This window comes from Aedes aegypti, chromosome 2, assembly GCF_002204515.2.
Source record: "Aedes aegypti strain LVP_AGWG chromosome 2, AaegL5.0 Primary Assembly, whole genome shotgun sequence".
Taxonomy (NCBI): Eukaryota; Metazoa; Arthropoda; class Insecta; order Diptera; family Culicidae; genus Aedes; species Aedes aegypti.
The window spans coordinates 440,392,374-440,412,789 of NC_035108.1; the positions used below are offsets into that span (position 1 = coordinate 440,392,374).

The following is a 20,416-nucleotide window of genomic DNA, read 5'->3' on the forward strand; positions in this document are numbered from 1 at the left end:
TGGCAGCATATTTATTGTCATGTGTGTAGTTATGAGTTCGCTGGCAATTACCAATATGAAGCAGAGGTGTCATATTTGTTTTTATTTATGTTATCATCGTTCGTGAAAAAAGTGAATCGCATCCGAGAAAGGTTTTGCTTTTTAGCGATAACTTTTTTTTACTTTACTGGGACAAAGCCTGCTGCAAGTATAGTTTCGCATGGTTCCATAAGCACTGGTGCGTAAATGTGATTAAATCCAACCAGATCAAGGGTTTTTCAGTAACATTTGGGATCACAAACAAAAGTGCAAAATTTGTGCGCAATCAGTTTCATCTACGATTTGGGCATCTCAGTTGAAAACTGTGTGCAAACAATTTGGATCAATTTGTGGAATCAAATTCCCTGCGTTATGCGACCACAGAATTAGGATATTTCACATTTCGTCAAAAATTTCGTAAAGAAATGTCTCCAAAATAACTAGAAAAAGTCCAAAGATTCTCCCGGTGTTCCCAGAGTGGTGTTTTCCGCAAGATTCATCCAAGAAAACCTTCAGTATTCCACTAAAAAATTCACTTGGGATCTCTGTATTAATAAATATTGATTTATAAATTCTTCTAGTTGTTCATTTGGAATCTTCTATCGGAATTTATTAAGGTTTTCCTTATTGTCCAAGGAATATTCCCAGAGCTGCCGTCAGAGTTTATCCAAGCGTTTCTCCAAGAGTGCCTCCAGGAGTTCCTTCAGGAATTCTTCCAGGAGTTCCTTCAGGAATACAGTCAGAAGTTTTTACAAAGGTTCGTCTTAACATTCTTTTAAAAATTTCTTCAGAGATTCATCCAAAAGCTCCTTCAGAGATTTCACCAAAATTTCCTTCCAGAATTCCATGAGTTCCTTCAGAGATTAATACAAAGTTTGCTGCAGGGATTCTATCATAAGTTTCACTAGGATTTTCTTAGAAATCCTCGTAACAAATTCCTTCAAGCATTCTTCCGAAAAATCCTGTAGGAATCGATTAAGAAACTCTCTTAGGAATTCTTGAAGGAATTCTTTCATTGACTCAAATAAGGTTTCATCCAGATATGCCGCAAGATACTTCTAAAGGAACTTCCCCAGGAGTTAGGAATTCCTTCAAATAGCTCTCCGAAAAATTCTCCAGATATTCCTTTAAGAATTTCCGTATAGTATCTTGGAGGATTTTCTGATGATATGTGTTGAGGAAATCCTGAACAAATCCATGGAGATAACTCTAGCATTTTAGTAAAGGAAAATCTGAAGGCATTCCTTGAAAAATTTCCGGAAGTAGTGCAGTAATTATCGGAGGTAGTACTGAAGCAATAAGTGGAAAATTTACAGGCAAATTACAAAAAAATCCCTAAGTGGAGAGTATCATGAAAGAATTCTTGGAAGAATTCATACAGAAGTCCTTGAAAAGGATTCTGTAAAATAAAATCCTTAAAAAATCTTGAATCATCCCTGGATGACTCAAGGGAACTGGAAGAAATTCTTTAAGAATCCGTGTATGAATGCTTCGATGAATTCCTTGAGCAATTCTGGAATGTCCTGGAGAAATCCCTATATAAATATATGCCATAAGAGTTCCACTAGGTATTCCATCGGGAACCTCGTATCGAATCCCTTCAATAATTCTTCCGGAAAATCCTTTAGAAATCCCTAAAGTAACCCTAGTGGAATACTCAAAGAACTTCTCATTCGGAATTCTCGAAAAAATTCTGTAGAAATCGATTTTGGAATCTCTGAATTAGACCCACAATAAATTTCCGAAAGATTTTTTCAAGAAATTTTGCTAAAGTTCACAGAAAATTATTAAAACTATAAATATTTTCTTTGTTCGAGCAATTGTGTTTAAAATATTTGTCCAGAAATTCCTCTATGTACACCATTACTATAATTTTGGAGGTTCCACGTGATATTTTTCAAGTATTTTAAAGTGTTCTATTTTAATTGCGGCTCGGAATACCACAAGAAATCACTTTGCGAATTTTTTAAAGAGTTTTTCGATCAGTTTCACTTGATATTTTTCAAGGCATGCATCTTAAATTCTTACAGAGATTCTTCTAAAAAACCTATTTTTTTTCATTTCATTTTTTTTATTCAGGATTCATCTAACTAAAAATTACACATTAAAGAAATTACAAATTATTCCAGGTATTCCTACACAATTCCATCCATCCGGCTTCATACCAAAAATGACTGTATAACACTCATAATTATTTGTACTTTTCTTAAAATTACTGCATTTCAAAAACATTTTTGTAACAATTTTTCCATAAATAACTCAAGGCGCCCAATCCAATAGTTACTTCTAGAAGAGAACTCAGATTGACCCTGGAACTCGTAATATCCTAGGCATAGATCGCTACCAAGTTGTGGTTTTCGTAAAAAACATTTCATCCACTTGTGATTCGAACTCCACAACCAGCCCCAGTTGAAAAAACTAGGTATTTTTTGCCACATTGCAGACCATTTCTATAAGTCTGATAAAAAAATAGTGTTCCAGATGAAAAAACGGACCGAAAATATTATATTGTTATATCAAAATATCCACATTAACATTATAATTATCGGTAACATTCTTATTAATCTCAATCTATAGTCAATCTCTTACCGCAATAATAGAACCATTTGACAGTTTCGTCATAGTGTGTGTGCAAACTCGCATCATGAGAACCCGGACACGCCCGCTAAGCACGGTCGCAGTGTGAACTGAACGAAAAAGCACCGTCGCCAAATACAAACTACCCGGACCCGGCCCGTGCCCGGCTCGGCGCAATGAGAATAGCCCTTAAGTCGTGGGACAGTGAGCTGAAATCTAATTGGAAGCTCATCACTCCACTGCGCGGGGACGTCTGTACCGCGGAATCAACGTCGACGCGCGAGTCATACGGTAGATATACCGGTCGATGGCGTAAGTTTGAATGAGGGCTACCGGTGAGTACAATTAATTGCGAATTCTGCGACCGTGGGACCTCGCGGGACATTCGACTAAGGAACGTCGTGCAGAACAAGGTCAGATCTGACAATAATTATTCAGAATCAAAATTTGCTCAAATTGCTTGAACTGAGAAGAAATTTGAAATAAAACGTGACGTCGTAGTAGGGGATAGGTTTGCTTGAATTCAAATAAAATAATTACATTTTAAACATAAGGCAATCGATTTGAACTCGATAAATTTGAATTAAATTAACTTCGGATTTTATAACGATTTTATTAATAAACTTACTTCTAGATTAGTTCGGTTTCGGTATACTTTACGATATTTTGAATTTGTTCTGGTTCGTTTTCGAAGACGTTTTGGGTTGTTTAAGTGGGACATCGGTTCTTATAAACTAGGTTGACCTGCCCTGAGAGGGTAGTTTCATGCCGGGTATTTAGACGAGCAAACGGTCCTTCTTATTGGAAGGTGGCGCTTAAGCCGTTTGCATAGTGTAACAGAACGGAACGTTACACCTGTCAGGACCTATCGTAGCACTTACATCGACTCTGACCACTATCTGGCGATGGTAAAACTGCGCTCAAAACTCTCCGTCGTTTAACAACGTACGGTAACGACGGCCGCCTCGGTATTACCTAGAGCGGCTTAAGCAACCGGATGCCGCACTGCAAGTTTATACGCGTAGCACCTCGAGGCTGCATTATCGGAAGAGGGTGAGCTGGGTACTGCTGCAGAACAGTGAAGGCAGCTGAGAGCACGTCGTGTACGTGGGCCGGAGTCGACGGAGCGATTGGTTCGACGAGGAATGTAGGCAGATTCTGGAGGAGAAGAATGCAGCGTGGGCGGTCGAGCTGTAGCAAAGAACTCGACAGAACGTGGAACGTAATAAACGGAAACGGCAACAACAGACCCGCCTCTATCGGGAGTAAAAACGCCGCCTGAAGGAGATGGAACAACTGTGCCAAACTCAAGAAATACGTCAGTTCTCTCAGAAGTGCAGGGATGAGGACGGGAGCATTTTGACGGACGAGCATGAGGTGATCGAAAGGTAGAAGCAGCACTTCGACGAACACCTGAATGCCGCTAAGAGCACAAACAATGAAGGACGCTGCAACGGAGGAAATTCCTTCATCAGTACTGCAGGCGATGGAAACCAACCAGCCCCCACTTTGAAGGAGGGTAAGGATGCCATTTACCAGCTCAAGAATAATGAAGCTCCTGATAAAGATGGTATCGGGGTTGAACTCATAAAGATGGGCCCGGAGAGGCTGGCCATTTGTCTACACCGGCTGATAAACACAATCTGGGAAACAGAATAGCTACCGAAGACAGGAGTGGAAGGAAGGGGTGGTATGCCCCATCTTCAAGATAGGCATCAAGTTAGTTTGTGAGAACTTTCGAGCGATCAGCATTTTAAATGCGGGCTAGAAAGTATTATCTCAGACCATATTCTATCGTCTGTAACCTTGATTAAACGATTTCGTGGGAAGTTATCGAACCAGCTTCGTTGACGGCCGATCGACAACGGACCAGATCTTTACTGTACGGCAAAAATTGGATTCTAGGCGGCATACGATAGTATCGATTTCGTAACGCTATGGAAAATCATGGACGAGAACAGTTTTCCCGGAAAGCTCACGATACTGATAAGAACGACGATGGAAGGTGTGCAAAATTGTGTGAAGGTTTCAGGCGAACATTCCAATTCGTTTCAATCTCGCCGGGGACTACGCAAAATTCCTATCGAGATCTCTGTTCACAATTTTTTTAGATGTCAATGGGCGACCTCTGGCGATTTTTCTTTGCAAAAGTAAGTTTTCCCATAGTAAATCCCATACAAACTTTGAACGGCGAGCGCTAAAATATAGTTCCTCCGATCGAACTGAAATTTTGCACAGTTGTTATGGGACCTAAATGCAATCCAATAAGTGGACTCGAGCGAGAATCTAAATTTTTCATATAACCGTGTCACAGGCTACTGTACATCCGCCTGAAACGCGAGGAAACCAAAGTTGAAATGGTTATGAATGCGATCAAGACAAAGTATATGCTAGCTGGTAGGGCCGAGTGCGACAAGGGTCGTTCAGGTAGCAGTGTTACGATAGACGGGGATACATTCTAGGGGGTCGACGAGTTCGTCTACCTTCGATACTTACTGATGGCGGACAATAACTTTAGCCGTGAAATACGGAGGCGCATCATCATTGGAAGTCGGGCCTACTATGGCCACCACAAAGAAGCTGCGGTCAGAAAAGATCCACACCCGCCTGTACCATGTACCGGTCAAATGTACCATGTACAAAACGCTCATAAGGCCGGTAGTCCCATACGGGCATGAAACGTGGTCGATGCTCGAGTAGGACTTGCAAGCACTTGGAGTCTTCGAACGTCGGGTGCTTAGGACTATCTTTGGTGGTGTACAGGAAAACGGTGTGTGGAGGCGGAGGATGAATTACGAGCTCGCCCAACTATATGGCGAACCCAGTATCCAGAAGGTGGCCAAAGCTGGAAGGAAATGATGGGCAGGGCATGTTGCAAGAATGCCGGTCAGCAACCCTGCAAAGATGGTGTTCGTGTCGGATCCGGTTGGTACAAGAAGGCGTGGAAGCAAGCTAGGTGGGCGGATCAAGTGCGTATCGATTTGGCGAGCGTGGAATAGAACCGAGGTTGCGGCCACAATCCGAGTATTGTGGCGTGAATTTGTTGATTCAGTGTTTTCTGTATAGATGCTAGTTAAATAAATTAATATTAAATGGTGATTTAGACTTTGAGGTTTTGGCCGACATTTGTTCCAGATCGAACCACTGCGCGCACTGGTTCTGCATCGTTTGGACCGCCAAATGGGAAGAGAGATGTTTTTGTCACGCATCAAACGTCACGGAGAAATGCTTTTACTCAGATGTGGGTCCATTCCGAACAAGCTTCGTCGTTGGCTGCGGAAGAAAGATTTTCGTTTGATTACAATTGACATGCATAATTTATCTACATTTGGACTGAGACGACGACGACGACGACGGTGACGCGGTGTTCGATAGTTTCACTCCACGAATTGGATGCTGCATGTAGATTGGATAGACACCAACCGGCAGCTGGACTCTCACCAAGTGTCTTTGATTGAGACGTTACAATTTTCGTGATCCCACAACTGAATCAACGAAATGGACGGCCCTACGTCTCGTTAACTAGCTGTCTGGGAAAATGGAAACATATTGACTTTCCCTTGAGGATGTTCGATGGGTATCGGAGGACTCTGATTTACAGTAGATAGATTTATTCGTCTACTCGTTATGCATGAGAATCTTATGCTCCATAAAGTATCTATCTGACAAAATAATGTTGTTGGTCAATTCTACAGAAGCACTAATAAGAACACTTAGCTGAGAAGCAAGCTCTGACTCAGTTCGCACGTAACGCCAAGTAGAAAAAAACATTGATTCAATAAAATTCTCAACAAAATATAAAAAAAGATCGTTTGTTTCACAACAGCGCAATCGAACAGTCTGGGTGCATCAATTTCACTGCACGACAAACCATTTTGTAAAGCTCCCCCCATCTACAATGCAACGATTTCACGTCCAAAAGCCATTCAATTGCAATTAATCGATATTGAATGAAATCACGTAAATTGTTATGTGATTGCGTGGAATGCGCCCAGCCATGTCCTGCCGCCAATCACCACGCCAATTCAAAAGGATGCCATTTAATTCGGGTACCATCCATCGGAGAACCGCATAAACCGACGAGGACGTCAAGGTGAAGCATCACCCAACAATAACCCAATAAAATATTATTTGTTTTGTGGGTTCACTTTCTCGTCGGTTCCCGCGATCCTTCTGACCCCTGCTGCTGGCCACAGCGCGGCGGATTCGCGGAATAAAATTAAGACCTCGTTGGCAGTGGCATATTTTCGCTCTCGTCCAATAACAATTTTGCGTGACGGTGAAAAATTCCTTCGCGCTTCGGACACGGGGTGCGTACCAAAGGCTGGAGAACTTACGCTCAATAATCGACATTGCTGATCAACACGATGGCCGACAGAGTCAACGCACAGTAGAAAACTTTTCAGCAAAATTAGTAAAGGCAATAATTTTCACCGAACGGAATATTGAGTATCGCTCTTAGCTCAAAATTTTACGATAAATTGTTGTTTGGTTTTTTTCATCGAAATTTTTTTCAATCTACTTGGAGTAAGTTAGTCATATTGGACTATTTTGATTGTTGAATCTTGAGGTATGTCCCCATTTATAAAGATGATGCCTGATGATGTCTTCTTTATGGCGTTTACTTCCTCACCGGAACAGAGCATGGTTCTAAGCTTAGTGTTCTTATGAGCACTTCCAAAGTTGTTAACTGAGAGCTTTCATTGCCAATTGATCATTTTTGTTTTCATGTACCATCGGACGGGGCTACTTTTGATTCCGGGGGCTACTTTGGACACTCACATTTTGTATTTAAGGACTGTTCATTTTATAAAGTGGACACCTTGTTTATGCTATATCTTTTTTATTTATTGATGAAATCGTAAACGGTTTTCTGTGTATCGTTCAACTATTATTCTACAATGTTATGAAAATACAGAAACTTACAAAATGCTTTCGGTTGAAGAACTAAATAGTTTTTGCAAAAACTCGTAAGAAAAACTGTTCGTCAAGTTTAAGCATTATTTTTCGCATGAAAAAAATCCTAAATTTAATGAACAAATTGTATGTTGGTATCCTTTACTATTCAACTTAAGGTAGAGCTTTTAAAAACATCAATAATATTCCATCAGTTCCTGACGCTGAGTCACTTTAGTGATCTATTCCTTATGGTCAAATTTGCTGATACACCATTGTGCGCGACGTTGCCTATTGCGTTCAGTACCGCCCCATCAACGTCTACACCAACGGCAGACTAGACATTGCTGTCATCTCTTTGATTTTTCTTTTGAAGCCTATTTCTATCACAAAACAACACACAATTTCCATAAAAGCACGTGAATTATCATATTACTTTGTTGAAAGCATATTTCCCCCCCAAAACCCGTTAAAATTGTGAGTAAAATGAATTAAAATTGAATTGTTAAAAACTTAAAGGTATTTTCGACAGAACGACACAAATCACTGAAGAATAAATAGTTACAACAGACGGAAAACGAACGAAGAAAACTAAAAACTGTAAGTTAACCCTAAATTTGTTGAAATGTAAAACCTAAAAAACTATTTGTTGTAGCTTGAAGCTTACTCCGCCAAAAACGAGTTCGTCTAAAGAGGTTTTCGAAACTCCATCCGTCCGTTCCGTAACAAACTTCAAGAGTTTTTATTACAATCAACCGATTGCCTCCGGTAACCTCAATAGATGTCGACCGAGTCGGCCGCATTTCGGCATTGTACTCTCTGCGGGCAGACCAATAGTTGAGAGCCGATGATTGAGTGTGCCAGAATTCACAATCGGTACCATAATTCATGCGCCGGTGTCCAGGATGGTACGTCAGCTACATCTAGCCCTTACTACTGCGAGTTGTGTATGCCAAGGGACCCTGCACCATCCGTCTCCATGTCCTCGTCCGCCTCGACCTCAGCCAGTGCACGGGAAGCAAGATTGCAGTTGCAAATGCTCGCTGAGGAGAAACGTCTCCAGGAAAGGTTGTTGGCCGAACGGGAAAAGGCAGATAAAGAACTGCAGGAGAAGGCGCTGCGTCTCGAAAAGGAGAGGAGTGAGAAGGCAATTGTTGACAAGATTGAGCTGGAGAAGGTGTATATAACGCGCAAGTTCGATTTGCTACTTGCGCAAGTGGACGAGGAGGAGGAAGGCAGAAGCGTGCGCAGTCGGCGAAGCAGTAGCAAAAGCGTCGAAAAAGTTCAGGCCTGGATTGACAACCAGCAAGTGACCCTGAATTCTAAATCTGGGGGACGCATCCCCACTGGAATCACGTCACAGAAGAGAGGTTCATCAATCCAGCGAATAGATACAGCGGCACCCATCCAGAATCCAGAGCCACAACATCACCGAACCGAACTGAATGATATCAGCACGATCGGAGATCAATCTGCCGCGTGTAGTTACATCAACATTGAATTCGAATGCAAACGATCAATTGTACCATCTTAGTTCTAACGTTGTAGCTAGTGGTTCTCAAACAGTAGACAGAGTTGCGCCAACTCAATATAGGGCATCGAACGGCACCATAACACTCCCATCCATTACAAAAGCAAATCAAATGCCTGTAAGACTGCTACACACTAACAGTGCTCCAATGCTGAGCATATCGAGCAATCAGGGCCCAATATTCTCTCTTCCAATGGGTTCCTCTGCTCCTCTTTTCCCTCCTTTGTCAAACGTCCAATCGTTCGTGGGTGATCCGATCGATCCTACCGTCAGTCATACTATCGGTATTCCAACTACGTTGTACGCGGGTGTTAGTGAAAGAACGGTGAATTCAGCTCCACTTATCGGCAACCGTTACAATACTGGAACGATATACTCGGCTCCAGTGGTCAATCAATACCCAGCGGCGATCAATGCTACTTCGGTGAATCCAATGCAAGGCTTCAGCAATCCACCGTTTCAACACGTAGAAAGAACTGGCGCAGGGCATTCTGGACCTTCATCAAGTTTCGATGCTCAATCGTTCAACAATCCGACCGCACAGCAGCTGGCAGCGCGCCACGTCGTCCCGAAGGAGCTTCCCTCTTTTCCGGGGAATCCGGCTGAGTGGCCATTATTTTGGAGCAGCTACGAGATGTCAACGAGAATCTGCGGGTACAGTGAGTCAGAGAATCTCATGAGGCTTCAACGCTGTCTCAAGGGAGAAGCAAGGAAAGCGGTCAACTGTTTTCTGCTCCATCCGTTGAATGTTCCGGAGATCTTACGCACGCTGAGCACTCTCTATGGACGACCAGAGGCCATCATTGGAACCTTGCTGTCAGAAGTACGATCTACACCAGCACCACGATCCGAAAAATTGGAAACTGTCATCAATTTCGGATTAGCCGTGCGGAATCTGTGCGCCCACTTGGTCGCAACTGGGCAAGAGTTGCATTTAGCAAACCCAATGTTGATGAATGAATTGGTGGATAAACTTCCAGCAAATATTTAGTTAGACTGGGCGTTGTACACCCAGCGCGTCGCAAGAGCCGATTTGCGAGCATTTTCGGATTATATGAACGTCATTGTGGATGCAGCGAGTCGAGTGACGCCGGCGATGGATAAATCGGAGAAACCGAAGAGTAAAGCTCATGTATATGCCCAAACATCGGAAGGCTACGGCAGCAAGAGTCAAGGGGAACGAAAGCCTATGTCGACGAAAGCGTACGTGGACAAGTCAACAGGGGTCAGTGACAAGCCATGCATGGTTTGCAAGATAAGTGGTCACAAACCGAAGGACTGTATGCCTTTCAAATTCAAAACACTGGAGAACCGATGGAAGATCGCGCAAGAACTTCACCTTTGCAAAAGATGTCTCTACCCACACGGCAAGTGGCCTTGCAAAGCATCGTTGTGTGGTGTCGAAGGATGTCAACAACGTCATCATAAACTTCTGCATCCTGGAAACCCAGCGCAGGAGCAAGAGTCTACTGCATCTGTTAGCGCTGTAACAGGTGTGGTTTCTGTTCATCAACAAGGTTTTGTTCAGAATCATTCCGGTCATGTTACACGCCAACGGCAAATCCGTCAAAACATTTGCGTTCCTTGACAGTGGTTCAGACTCAACGTTGGTGGAGAAGTCGCTGGTTGAGCAACTCGGCGTGGAGGGTACTGTATCCCCTTTATGCATGCAATGGACCAATGGTGTCAAGCGAACCGAAGAAAATTCCAGGAAAGTTCAATTCCACATTTCTGGAGTAGGGCAGAGCAAGCAGTTTCCACTGAGAGGCGTACAGACAGTGGAAAGCCTGGACCTTCCCCGACAATCGATTCACTTCAATGAACTGGAATGCCGTTTTCCTCATCTGCGTGGATTACCTGTCATGAGTTACCGTGACGGTGTTCCAGGTATCCTCATCGGCCTCGATAATACCAAAGTGAAGACTTCGCTGAAACAACGTGAAGGAAAGACCAATGAACCTGTAGCCACCAAAACCAGGCTGGGTTGGGTTGTGTTTGGCCGTTCCGGCTCCATAGATCATGCTCAACCCAATAGAGTACTCCACGTTTGTACCCGTTCTTATGACGACAACCTCAATGATTTAGTCAAGCAGTTTTTCTCGACAGAAAGCGTTGGAGTGTCTGCTTCAAATCCAACTGAGTCGGTAGATGATAGACGAGCACGAGAAATACTCCAGACAACGACGGTTCGTACGCCCTCCGGAAGATACGAAACAGGCCTGCTGTGGAGATACGATGAAATCAATTTTCCAAACAGCCGACCAATGGCTGAACGTCGTCTCAAATGCCTCGAACATCGTCCCGCCAAGTCACCCAGCCTTTACGAGAAAATGCAACAGCAGATGGCCGAATATCAGGCAAAAGGTTACGCCCATCAAGCTACGCTACAGGAGTTGGAAGAATCGGATCCCAAACGGGTCTGGTACCTGCCTTTAGGCATAGTCGTAAACCCTCGCAAACCCGATAAACTGCGCGTTGTCTGGGATGCGGCCGCCACTGTTCAAGGAGTCTCGTTCAATTCGTTTCTTTTGAAAGGACCGGATTTACTAGTGCCTCTTGCCTTTACTTGCCGCTATCGACAAAAAGAAATAGCGATTAGCGTCGACATCATGGAAATGTTCCATCAGGTGCAGATCAGACAAGAAGATCGACAAGCCCAAAGGTTCTTGTGGCGGGACAATCCAGCAGAGCCAGCAAAAGTTTTTGTGATGGATGTGGCAATATTTGGATCGACGTGTTCGCCGTGTTCCACACAGTTTGCGAAGAACATCAACGCCGAAGAACATGCAGAGGAGTTCCCAAAGGCAGCTGTTGCGATAAAAGAGAACCACTACGTCGACGATTATTTGGATAGCGTCGACAGCGTCGACAGCGTCGACGAAGCGGTTCAACTTGCGTCCGACGTGAAAACTGTCCACGAAGAAGCTGGTTTCCAGATACGGCATTGGTTGTCGAACTCTCCGGAAGTATTGAGGCAAATCGGGGACCAGAACACTCAAGCGGTGAAAAGTTTCGTGATGGACAAAGGCAGTCAGCAAGAACGCATTTTGGGAATGGTCTGGTTACCCATCGAAGACATGTTTTCGTATAAGACAAGTTTCCACAGCGATCTGGAACGCCTTTTTGGTGCAGCTGTGGTCCCTACTAAACGGGAGGTTTTGAGCCTATTTGATCCGCTTGGTCTCATCGCATCTTGTGTCGTCGAAGGAAAGGTGATTATCCAAGAAATCTGGAGAGCCAATGTCGGTTGGGAAGAGCATATTCCCTCTGAAATTCTTCCACGTTGGCAGCAGTGGCTGGAAGTGTTAAGTTCGCTCGATAGAGTGAAGATCCCCCGATGCTACTTCCCAGGATATAGCAAGGAGGCTTACGAAACACTCGAACTACACGTCTTTGTCGACGCAAGTGAAAGTGCGTACGCTACCGCCGCCTACTTCAGAATTGTTGACAAAGGAGAGGTACGATGCAGTTTAGTTGGAGCGAAAACTAAGGTGGCTCCGTTGAAATCGCTCTCTATACCCCGCTTAGAACTTCAGGCGACTACAATTGGAGCGCGGTTGATGAAGACCATCGTAGACAACCATACTATCCCGATTAGACGCAGAGTCATGTGGAGCGATTCAAAAACGGTGTAGGCGTGGCTTCGGTCAGACCAAAGGCGGTATCGACAGTTCGTGGCGTTTCGCGTCACAGAGATACTTGAAGAAACGAACGTTGCAGACTGGATGTGGGTACCAACCAAGCAGAATGTGGCAGACGAGGCCACCAAATGGGGCAAAGGTCCTCACTACTTCGAAAGCTGCCGATGGTTCAAAGGACCTTCCTTCTTGTACGAGGACGAAAGTCAGTGGCCAGTGGAAGGCGTAGTAGAGTGTACCACCGAAGAACTGAGAAACGCTCAAATTCACGTCCAAACTTCAGCAGAGCCGATAGTAGAGTTTCAACGATTTTCCAAATGGGAGAGGCTTATGAGAACCGTTGCTTATGTACGCCGTTTCTACAGCAATTGCCAACGCAAAAGGTCTGGCTCTACAATCAACGTGGGCTCTGTAGCAAGCGAAGAGCTAAAATTGACTGAATATACGGTCTGGAAGTTGGTACAATTGGAAATGTTCCCAGAAGAAGTCCTTGTATTAGGTAAAAATCAAAACGTTCCAGAAAGTCAGCAGAAAACTGTGGAGAAAAGCAGCCGTATCTATAAACTGTTGCCGTTTATTGGTGAAGGAGAAGTTATACGGAAGAATGGACGAATTGCAGCATCACCATACGTTCCGTACGATACCAAATTTCCGGTTGTCATACCTAAAGAGCACAACGTTACACAGCTACTGGTAAACTGGTATCACCGAAAATATGGCCACGCGAACGGAGAAACGGTGGTCAATGAAATACGACAAAAATACCACGTTCCGGAGCTTAGAGTTGTTGTAAGAAAGGCCACAAAAGGCTGCAATTGGTGCTTGGTCTATAGATCTGTACCTCAGGTTCCGAGAATGGGTCCTCTACCTTTGGCAAGACTTACGCCCTATGTGAGAGCCTTCACTTTCGTAGGGCTAGATTATTTTGGACCTTTGACTGTTCGCCTTGGGCGGACAAATGTTAAGCGATGGGTAGCCCTGTTTACTTGCCTGACAACTAGGGCAGTTCACTTAGAAGTTGCGGCGTCGTTGTCCACAGAATCATGTAAACAGGCTATTCGTAGATTCATTGCACGGAGAGGGGCTCCTCAGGAGATTTATTCGGATCAAGGAACTAATTTCCAAGGAGTTAGCGGTGAATTGGCAAGGCAAATACAGTCCATCAACGAAACTCGCTTCTACCATCACCAACCACAGGACCCAGTGGAAGTTCAACCCTCCGTACGCTCCACACATAGGAGGCGTGTGGGAGAGACTTGTACGATCCGTCAAAAAGGGTCTTAGCTGTTTACTGACGGATAGACACCCTGATGATGAAACCTTGTCGACAGTGCTTGCTGAGGTAGAATTGCTTGTGAACTCACGCCCCCTGACCTACCTACCCTTGGAGAGCGAAGAACACGAGGCTTTAACGCCCAATCATTTTTTGCTCTTGAGCTCCAGCGGGGTGGTTCAACCAGTTTCGAGGCCTACAGATGAAGCTGCTGCTCTTCGTTCCAGTTGGCATTCGATTCAGGTAATGCTGCACGGGTAAAAATCGGATCCCAAAATCATAAAAAAAGACTCATGATTTCTGGAGCCTAGGGTATTTTCAGTTTATGAAAATACACCATGATTCGAAAGCATGATATCATGATTCGGTGCACCCGTAACGCAGTCAGTGCGTTATACTTTTGGTAGAATCATAAAGCTAAATCATGATGTTGGGATTTGGAATCATAATTTCCGGTGCGCATCTTTATGATTCTGGTCGGGTTTGCAAGCGCCATAAAGCTTAATCATATATTTAGGCTTTAGAATCATGATTCCAGGTGCGCATGGTTTATGATTCCGGTCGTTTTTTACAGGATCATGCAGCTAAATCATGCCATTGGGATCCCAAATCATGATTTCTGGTGCGCATCGTTTATGATTATCATTATATTTTCGGACCATAAAGTGAAATCATGATACTGGGATTTGGAATCATGATTTTGGGTGCGTATCATTTATGATTCTGGTTGAATTTGTTGGCACCATAAAACCAAATCACGTTTTTGAAATTTGGAATTATGATTTTTGGTGCGCATTGCTAATGACTCTGAGGAGGATGTAACGACAAAATTGCGTTGATACTTTCATTTATTGTAAAGAACTACTGTAGTGTGAAAGACAGAATAATATTTTAACTATTATTGTGCGTAAAGTTGACTTTTCATGTTTGGTGATTTGTAGATAATATTGTATTATTTTCTTGTTTATTGAAATGATGAAGGTTTGTTCTTTGGTAAATGCTACTACACATAGAGTACCTACATACACTCCCGGTCAAAAGTTTGGGGTCACCCCCTGAAAGACATATATAAGTTTTATGGTGATATCTCTGCGAATTTTCATCCGATTTTAAATCCTTTAGGCTCGTCTGAAAGATAAAGAATTAAACTTTGTACATAGTTTGCAGATAATAATGTTTACATATGGTCGGTGTTAAGTCAGAGTGAACTAGGCGATATTTTGGACAGGTGTAGACAAGCCAACAATTTTGACAACTCTGAACTTTTCGATGCTATTTTGTTAGAGATGTTTTATTACATAAAAGAACTATGGTATTTCAGAAAATAAAGCGTTTGATGTGATATCCCAAGTGCCTGAAGGACATTTTTCTAAAATCATTGAAAAATACATGGTCCGGTCTGACTGGACATCGACCATATAGTGTATGGAAAAATGACCCAAAATTTTGATATTTTCAATTGCGCCTACCAAATTTTGAGATGAAGGTTGTAATAGAAGCCTAGTTCTATACCCTCTCAGCCACTTTTAAGAGATCATGGCGGAAAAATCTAGGAAAAAAGGTATTCCAAAAAATATCAACTGATGTCATTGATAAAATTTTTGGGTCACCCCTTAGTATGTTGCAATCCTTAAGTTTTGAGTCTCTTTCATAAAAAATGTAACAATTTTTCGTTCATATCTCTATCATTTTTTTTTTCAAAATTATATTTCTACACTGCTGGTGAAGGATAATAAATAGTACTCATTATAAGTCTTACGAAAATGAACTCAAACTTTTATGGACTGCTTCATACTAAGGGGTGACCCAACACTTTTGGTCGATGACCAAAATGACTTTTGTGTCAATTTTTCATATATTAAATGTAAAAAAATATTGCCTGCCAACTTTGTACAAAATTAGTTTCATTCCTTATCTTTCAAATGAGCTTAAAAGATTTGAAATCGGATGTAAATTCGCAGAGATATGACCATAAAACTTTTACATGTTTTTCAAGCGGTGACCCCAAACTTTTGACTAGAAGTGTATGGTACTAAATTTAAGAAGTTACCTGTCATTTTAGTACCTTTAGAAGTTGCTTGTAGTATTCCTAACTGGTAATATCAGCTATTAGTAACTACATATGGATTAGCTAGAGCAGGGGTTCCCAAACTTTTTGTAATCACGGCGCCCTTTGACATTTTTTATCAGAAGCGCGGCTATTATCGTTTTATACAAAAATATGAATATTTTCGACAAAGTTTCTGCCAGACTTTTCATGCTAGAACAAAATCTACTTTTGCAAAAAGTACGTTCTTTGATAATTCAATAAAATTATTGATATGAAAAACAATTGCACATTTTTTTTACAAAAATAGGAATCTGCAAAAAATATTAAATTATATTTTGAACTATCACAGTTTCTGGTGTTTCTGGATCCTGTAGTGAACTTTTAATTCTTGCTAAATTTGCGCCGCTTGTATTGTAAAAGCATAAAAATAGAAAAAACGACAAATTTGGATCGAAGCAGGATTTAAAAAAAATCGTCAAAGGATTCCTTTCAATTCGAGGTTATAAAAATGTCTTTACATTTGCGAAAGATTTTAATATGGTTAACATTTTTGCATCAGAATAAGAAATAAGAAAAGTTAAATTGTTACTCCCAGTGTTGTGAAACCCCCTTCTCGATATAACTAAGCGACTTTAATTTTGATAAGGAGAATAAAAATTATGGCATTTTCCAGGTTAGTTTACTTTTTGACATATGATCGCAGAAATGAGCCAGCCTAGGGCTGCAATTCTCTTAAACAATTAATAACATAAGTTCTTCCGTTTCTATGAAAATGTGTAGTATAACACAGGTAAACAGAGGAAGAGCAAGCAAGCAAGATGAAAAAATCATAGTGGAGCTTTTAACAACACAATGTAACTCCATCCAGCCTGAAGATCTGTTTGTTACTGAGATCCCTACCAGCAAGGTTGTGACTATAGCGTAATAACAATTTGATATAATTTATAGAGGATGTTGTTTCAGAACTTCATCAATATATAAACTCTGAGAAAGTTCTAACTAATCCTACAGAAAACTCTATTACAGTAGACGTTCGGTCGGTGCAAACGGTTTAACTGCAATGCTTTTTAACTGCAAGTCCGGTAACTGCAACAATTCTCCAGTTATCGCACCACCAAACGTCAAAATGGTGCGTCATGTTAGCCCCTGTTAGCCCAAATGAACAGTCGAATGAATTTCACGTTCATTTTACGTCAGTTGATGGGTTGTTGAAGTTTGTCAGTCGTTGCAGTTATCGAATTTCGTTCGCTAAGTGAAACGTAAACATGTTGCAGTTTTCCGAACGTTTACTGTATATACCTTTACAATGTTTGTCAACATAAATTTGGAACATGGAATTTGAAAAACTTTGAACATAGATATTAATTTTTTTTTGAACTGGTGAGCGATATCTCAAAGCTATCTTAATGTTTTCACTCCCAAAAAGTTGCATTCAACTTCTGTGGCGAGCAGCTTAATTGTCTTCTTTGTTCGATTTTCGTATTCAACTTTCGTCTGATGCTTTCGATCAATGTAATACAATTATAACATAAGTTGAGAAGGTTTGCCAGGCCTTACTTTTAATCGGCCCACGGCGCCCCTGAAAAAGATTTAAGGCGCCCCAGGGCGCCGCGGCGCACAGTTTGGGAAGCACTGAGCTAGAGGTTTTGTCTGTCATTTTTTGCAGACTAAACTACTGTGTGACGGTCTGATTAAGGACATGGTTTGTGAAATCTAAAAATGGCTATCACAATGGCCGCCTCTCATTCTGCTCTAATTCCCATGATCATAAATCTGATCATCCAGCAGGTCTATGAAGCTGAAAATATAACTCGTTGCTCGCTCACTCGCAGTAAACATTGTGGTACATTTTCAGATTGAGGCAGATTTTCAGATTTGTGCTCGAGAAAACGCGAGGCAAAATGCATAGTTTTGAAAGTAAACGCACTGCACCTTCACCTTAAGCTATTTGTGAGTACAACATTTATTTAAAACATATTTTGGGGTTTTGAGTTTAATTCATTTATTCTATTCTTTTCACTTGAAAAAAGATTATTTTAAGAAAAAAAAACGATCTTCCAGTTTAATTATCTATACCTTTTAGCAAATCACGTGTGCTCTTCGGGAGCTCAATAATGGACGCTGGGATTTTGAACAGGTATGACTGAACAAAGAGCCACAGCGGTTTGCAGTCCGGAGTATATCGCAAATTTAGCACATAAGTGATATGCATACAAATGCATACAGCATGCACAATATTATCTGCGATATACTCCGCGCCGCCAAAAATAACCATCGTTGCTTTTGTTGAGTTGCTCGTGCCCACTGCGACAATTTGAGGTTGTAGCGATGATTCCCCAAATTTTTCGCGGAGATGGTTCAGTCGCCGCTCGATCCTCCCTTCTATATCACCTGCGTTCTGTATAAAAAAAGAAAAAGTAAATACGAAATTAAAAAATAAAGCATAAAACTATACTCAAAGACAACTTTGTTATGAAGTGCAGCTATAAATTATGTGGTACAATTGATATAATTGTGTTCTCATAAACACTAAGTTGAAGAGGCAGGCGAATTTCCAGTGGGGACGTTTGAGACAGAAAGAAGAAGAAGAAGAAGAATGTGTAACATCCAGAATATGCAGATGGTCGATAATCATGATTTTCTGTGCTGATATTAACTACATTTATTAGGGCTTCTGTCACTATGAATACAAGGTATAGTTTTATTTGAAGCAAGTAAAATTATATTCTTCTTCTTCTTACTGGCTCGACGTTCCTTACTGGAACTTGGCCTGCCTCTTCAACTTGTGTAGAGAGTACTTTTACAGTAGTAGAGCACTTTAACAGTTATCAATTGATCGGTTTTATTTGCCTGCCTTTGCATGATTTATACATTGTGTGGCAAGCACAATAATACTCTATGCCCAGGGAGTCGAGAAAATTTCCCGACCGGACCGGGAATCGAAACCGCCGTCTCCGGATTGGCGATCCAAAGCCTTAACCACTAGGCTAACTGGAGACCCAAGTAAAATTATATTACACTTATTCATTATCTTTATACAACAAACGGACTAATTCTCTTTGAGTGGTCCTCAGCTTGTCCAAAGGTAAATATAGAAACATTTAGAATCAATCAAGTGATTCATTTAGAAGAATACCTGCAAAGAAAAAGAAAAATAATATTTTTTTCACTTTTACACATTATTTTTCCCCTTTCCAGAGGGAGGAGGGGCTCCAAACTACCTTTAAAACCTTCCCCGTCCCCAAAAACCCCTGTATGCAAATTTTCACGCCGATCGGTCCAGTAGTTTCCGAGTCTATAGCGGTCAGACAGACAGACAGACAGACAGAGACAGAAATTCATTTTTATATATATATAGATATTGTTCAAACAATACAACTGTTTTTCTCTGGAAGTACAACTTTCATTCCGTGTAAACTTCTACTCGCCAAAGAATAACATGGATATTAGACTCAGAATACTTATTTTATAATGAAGCAAAAGAAACCATACTCGAAGACTTATTTAAACAGACTCAAGTCAGAAAAGTCAACAAACTTACTTTTTCAATCCTACGTGTTTTGCAGACGAAATTCTACATGTTCCGCTCTAAACCAGCTCGATTTTTCACTTCTAGAACGTTTAATTTCCGAATTTACAAAACGACGAAAGTAAGATTCTCCACTTTTGCAACCTAACCACTACTTTCGCCGCTCCGTTGTATGGGAGACAAAGTGACTTAACCACGAATCAAAACCAAACACTACTTGAGTCGATTTTACACTGGTTCAAAAACGTCGTAAGTAACTGATTGAAACGGCTTATCATTTTGTCATACAATTTTTGTGGGAAAGGATAGGAACTACCTTGAGTTTTAACGCGGGCTGATTGCATGTAAAATTTAGGCGATGTACACGGTAAAAAAAATGTTAAAAAGGGGAATCATTATAAAACAGTTTAAGAAGGAAGGTTGTGATTCTTCTTAATTAATTTTCTCAAAACCGTATGAAAGTTACTTACGTCGATTTGAAAAAGTAATCGAGCATACTTACTCAATGTTTCTCATTACATATTAGCTTTGAATGGAAATTGCCTTTCGACCATCGGGTAGGTTATGAAGATAGGACGGAGGATTACTTATATCCTCAATGCAACATTTCCCAACATCGTAATCTTCCGGGTCCACTATAAACGAATCTAGATGCTCGTTGAACAGATGGTTTCGGTATATATGGACAATGAAGGTAATGGCGCCATCACTTTCAATAATATGTCGCACTTCGTTGAAGACGTAGCTTTGAGGTTTGGTAATCAATACGCTTCCGGCCTTGATTGTTGTTTTTCCTAACATAACATGTCGTAATACTTGAACAATGATGTTCTCGTCTCCGGAAATTAGTTCATATGGAAACGGTATACAGCCAAGCTTGATGAAAAAACCAGTGCCTTCGATG

The 20,416-nt window shown here is 41.6% G+C and overlaps 1 long non-coding RNA gene across 1 annotated transcript; it reads right to left on the reverse strand.

Annotated features, from left to right (window-relative positions):
* Positions 1-17,185: 17,185 nt before the first annotated feature.
* On the reverse strand, positions 17,186-20,164 carry LOC110677128. The gene is made up of 2 exons (XR_002500969.1): positions 20,015-20,164; positions 17,186-18,381 (listed from the first exon to the last, which is right to left on the reverse strand). It is a non-coding gene; the product is annotated as an uncharacterized LOC110677128 (long non-coding RNA).
* Between the last annotated feature and the right edge of the window lie 252 nt (positions 20,165-20,416).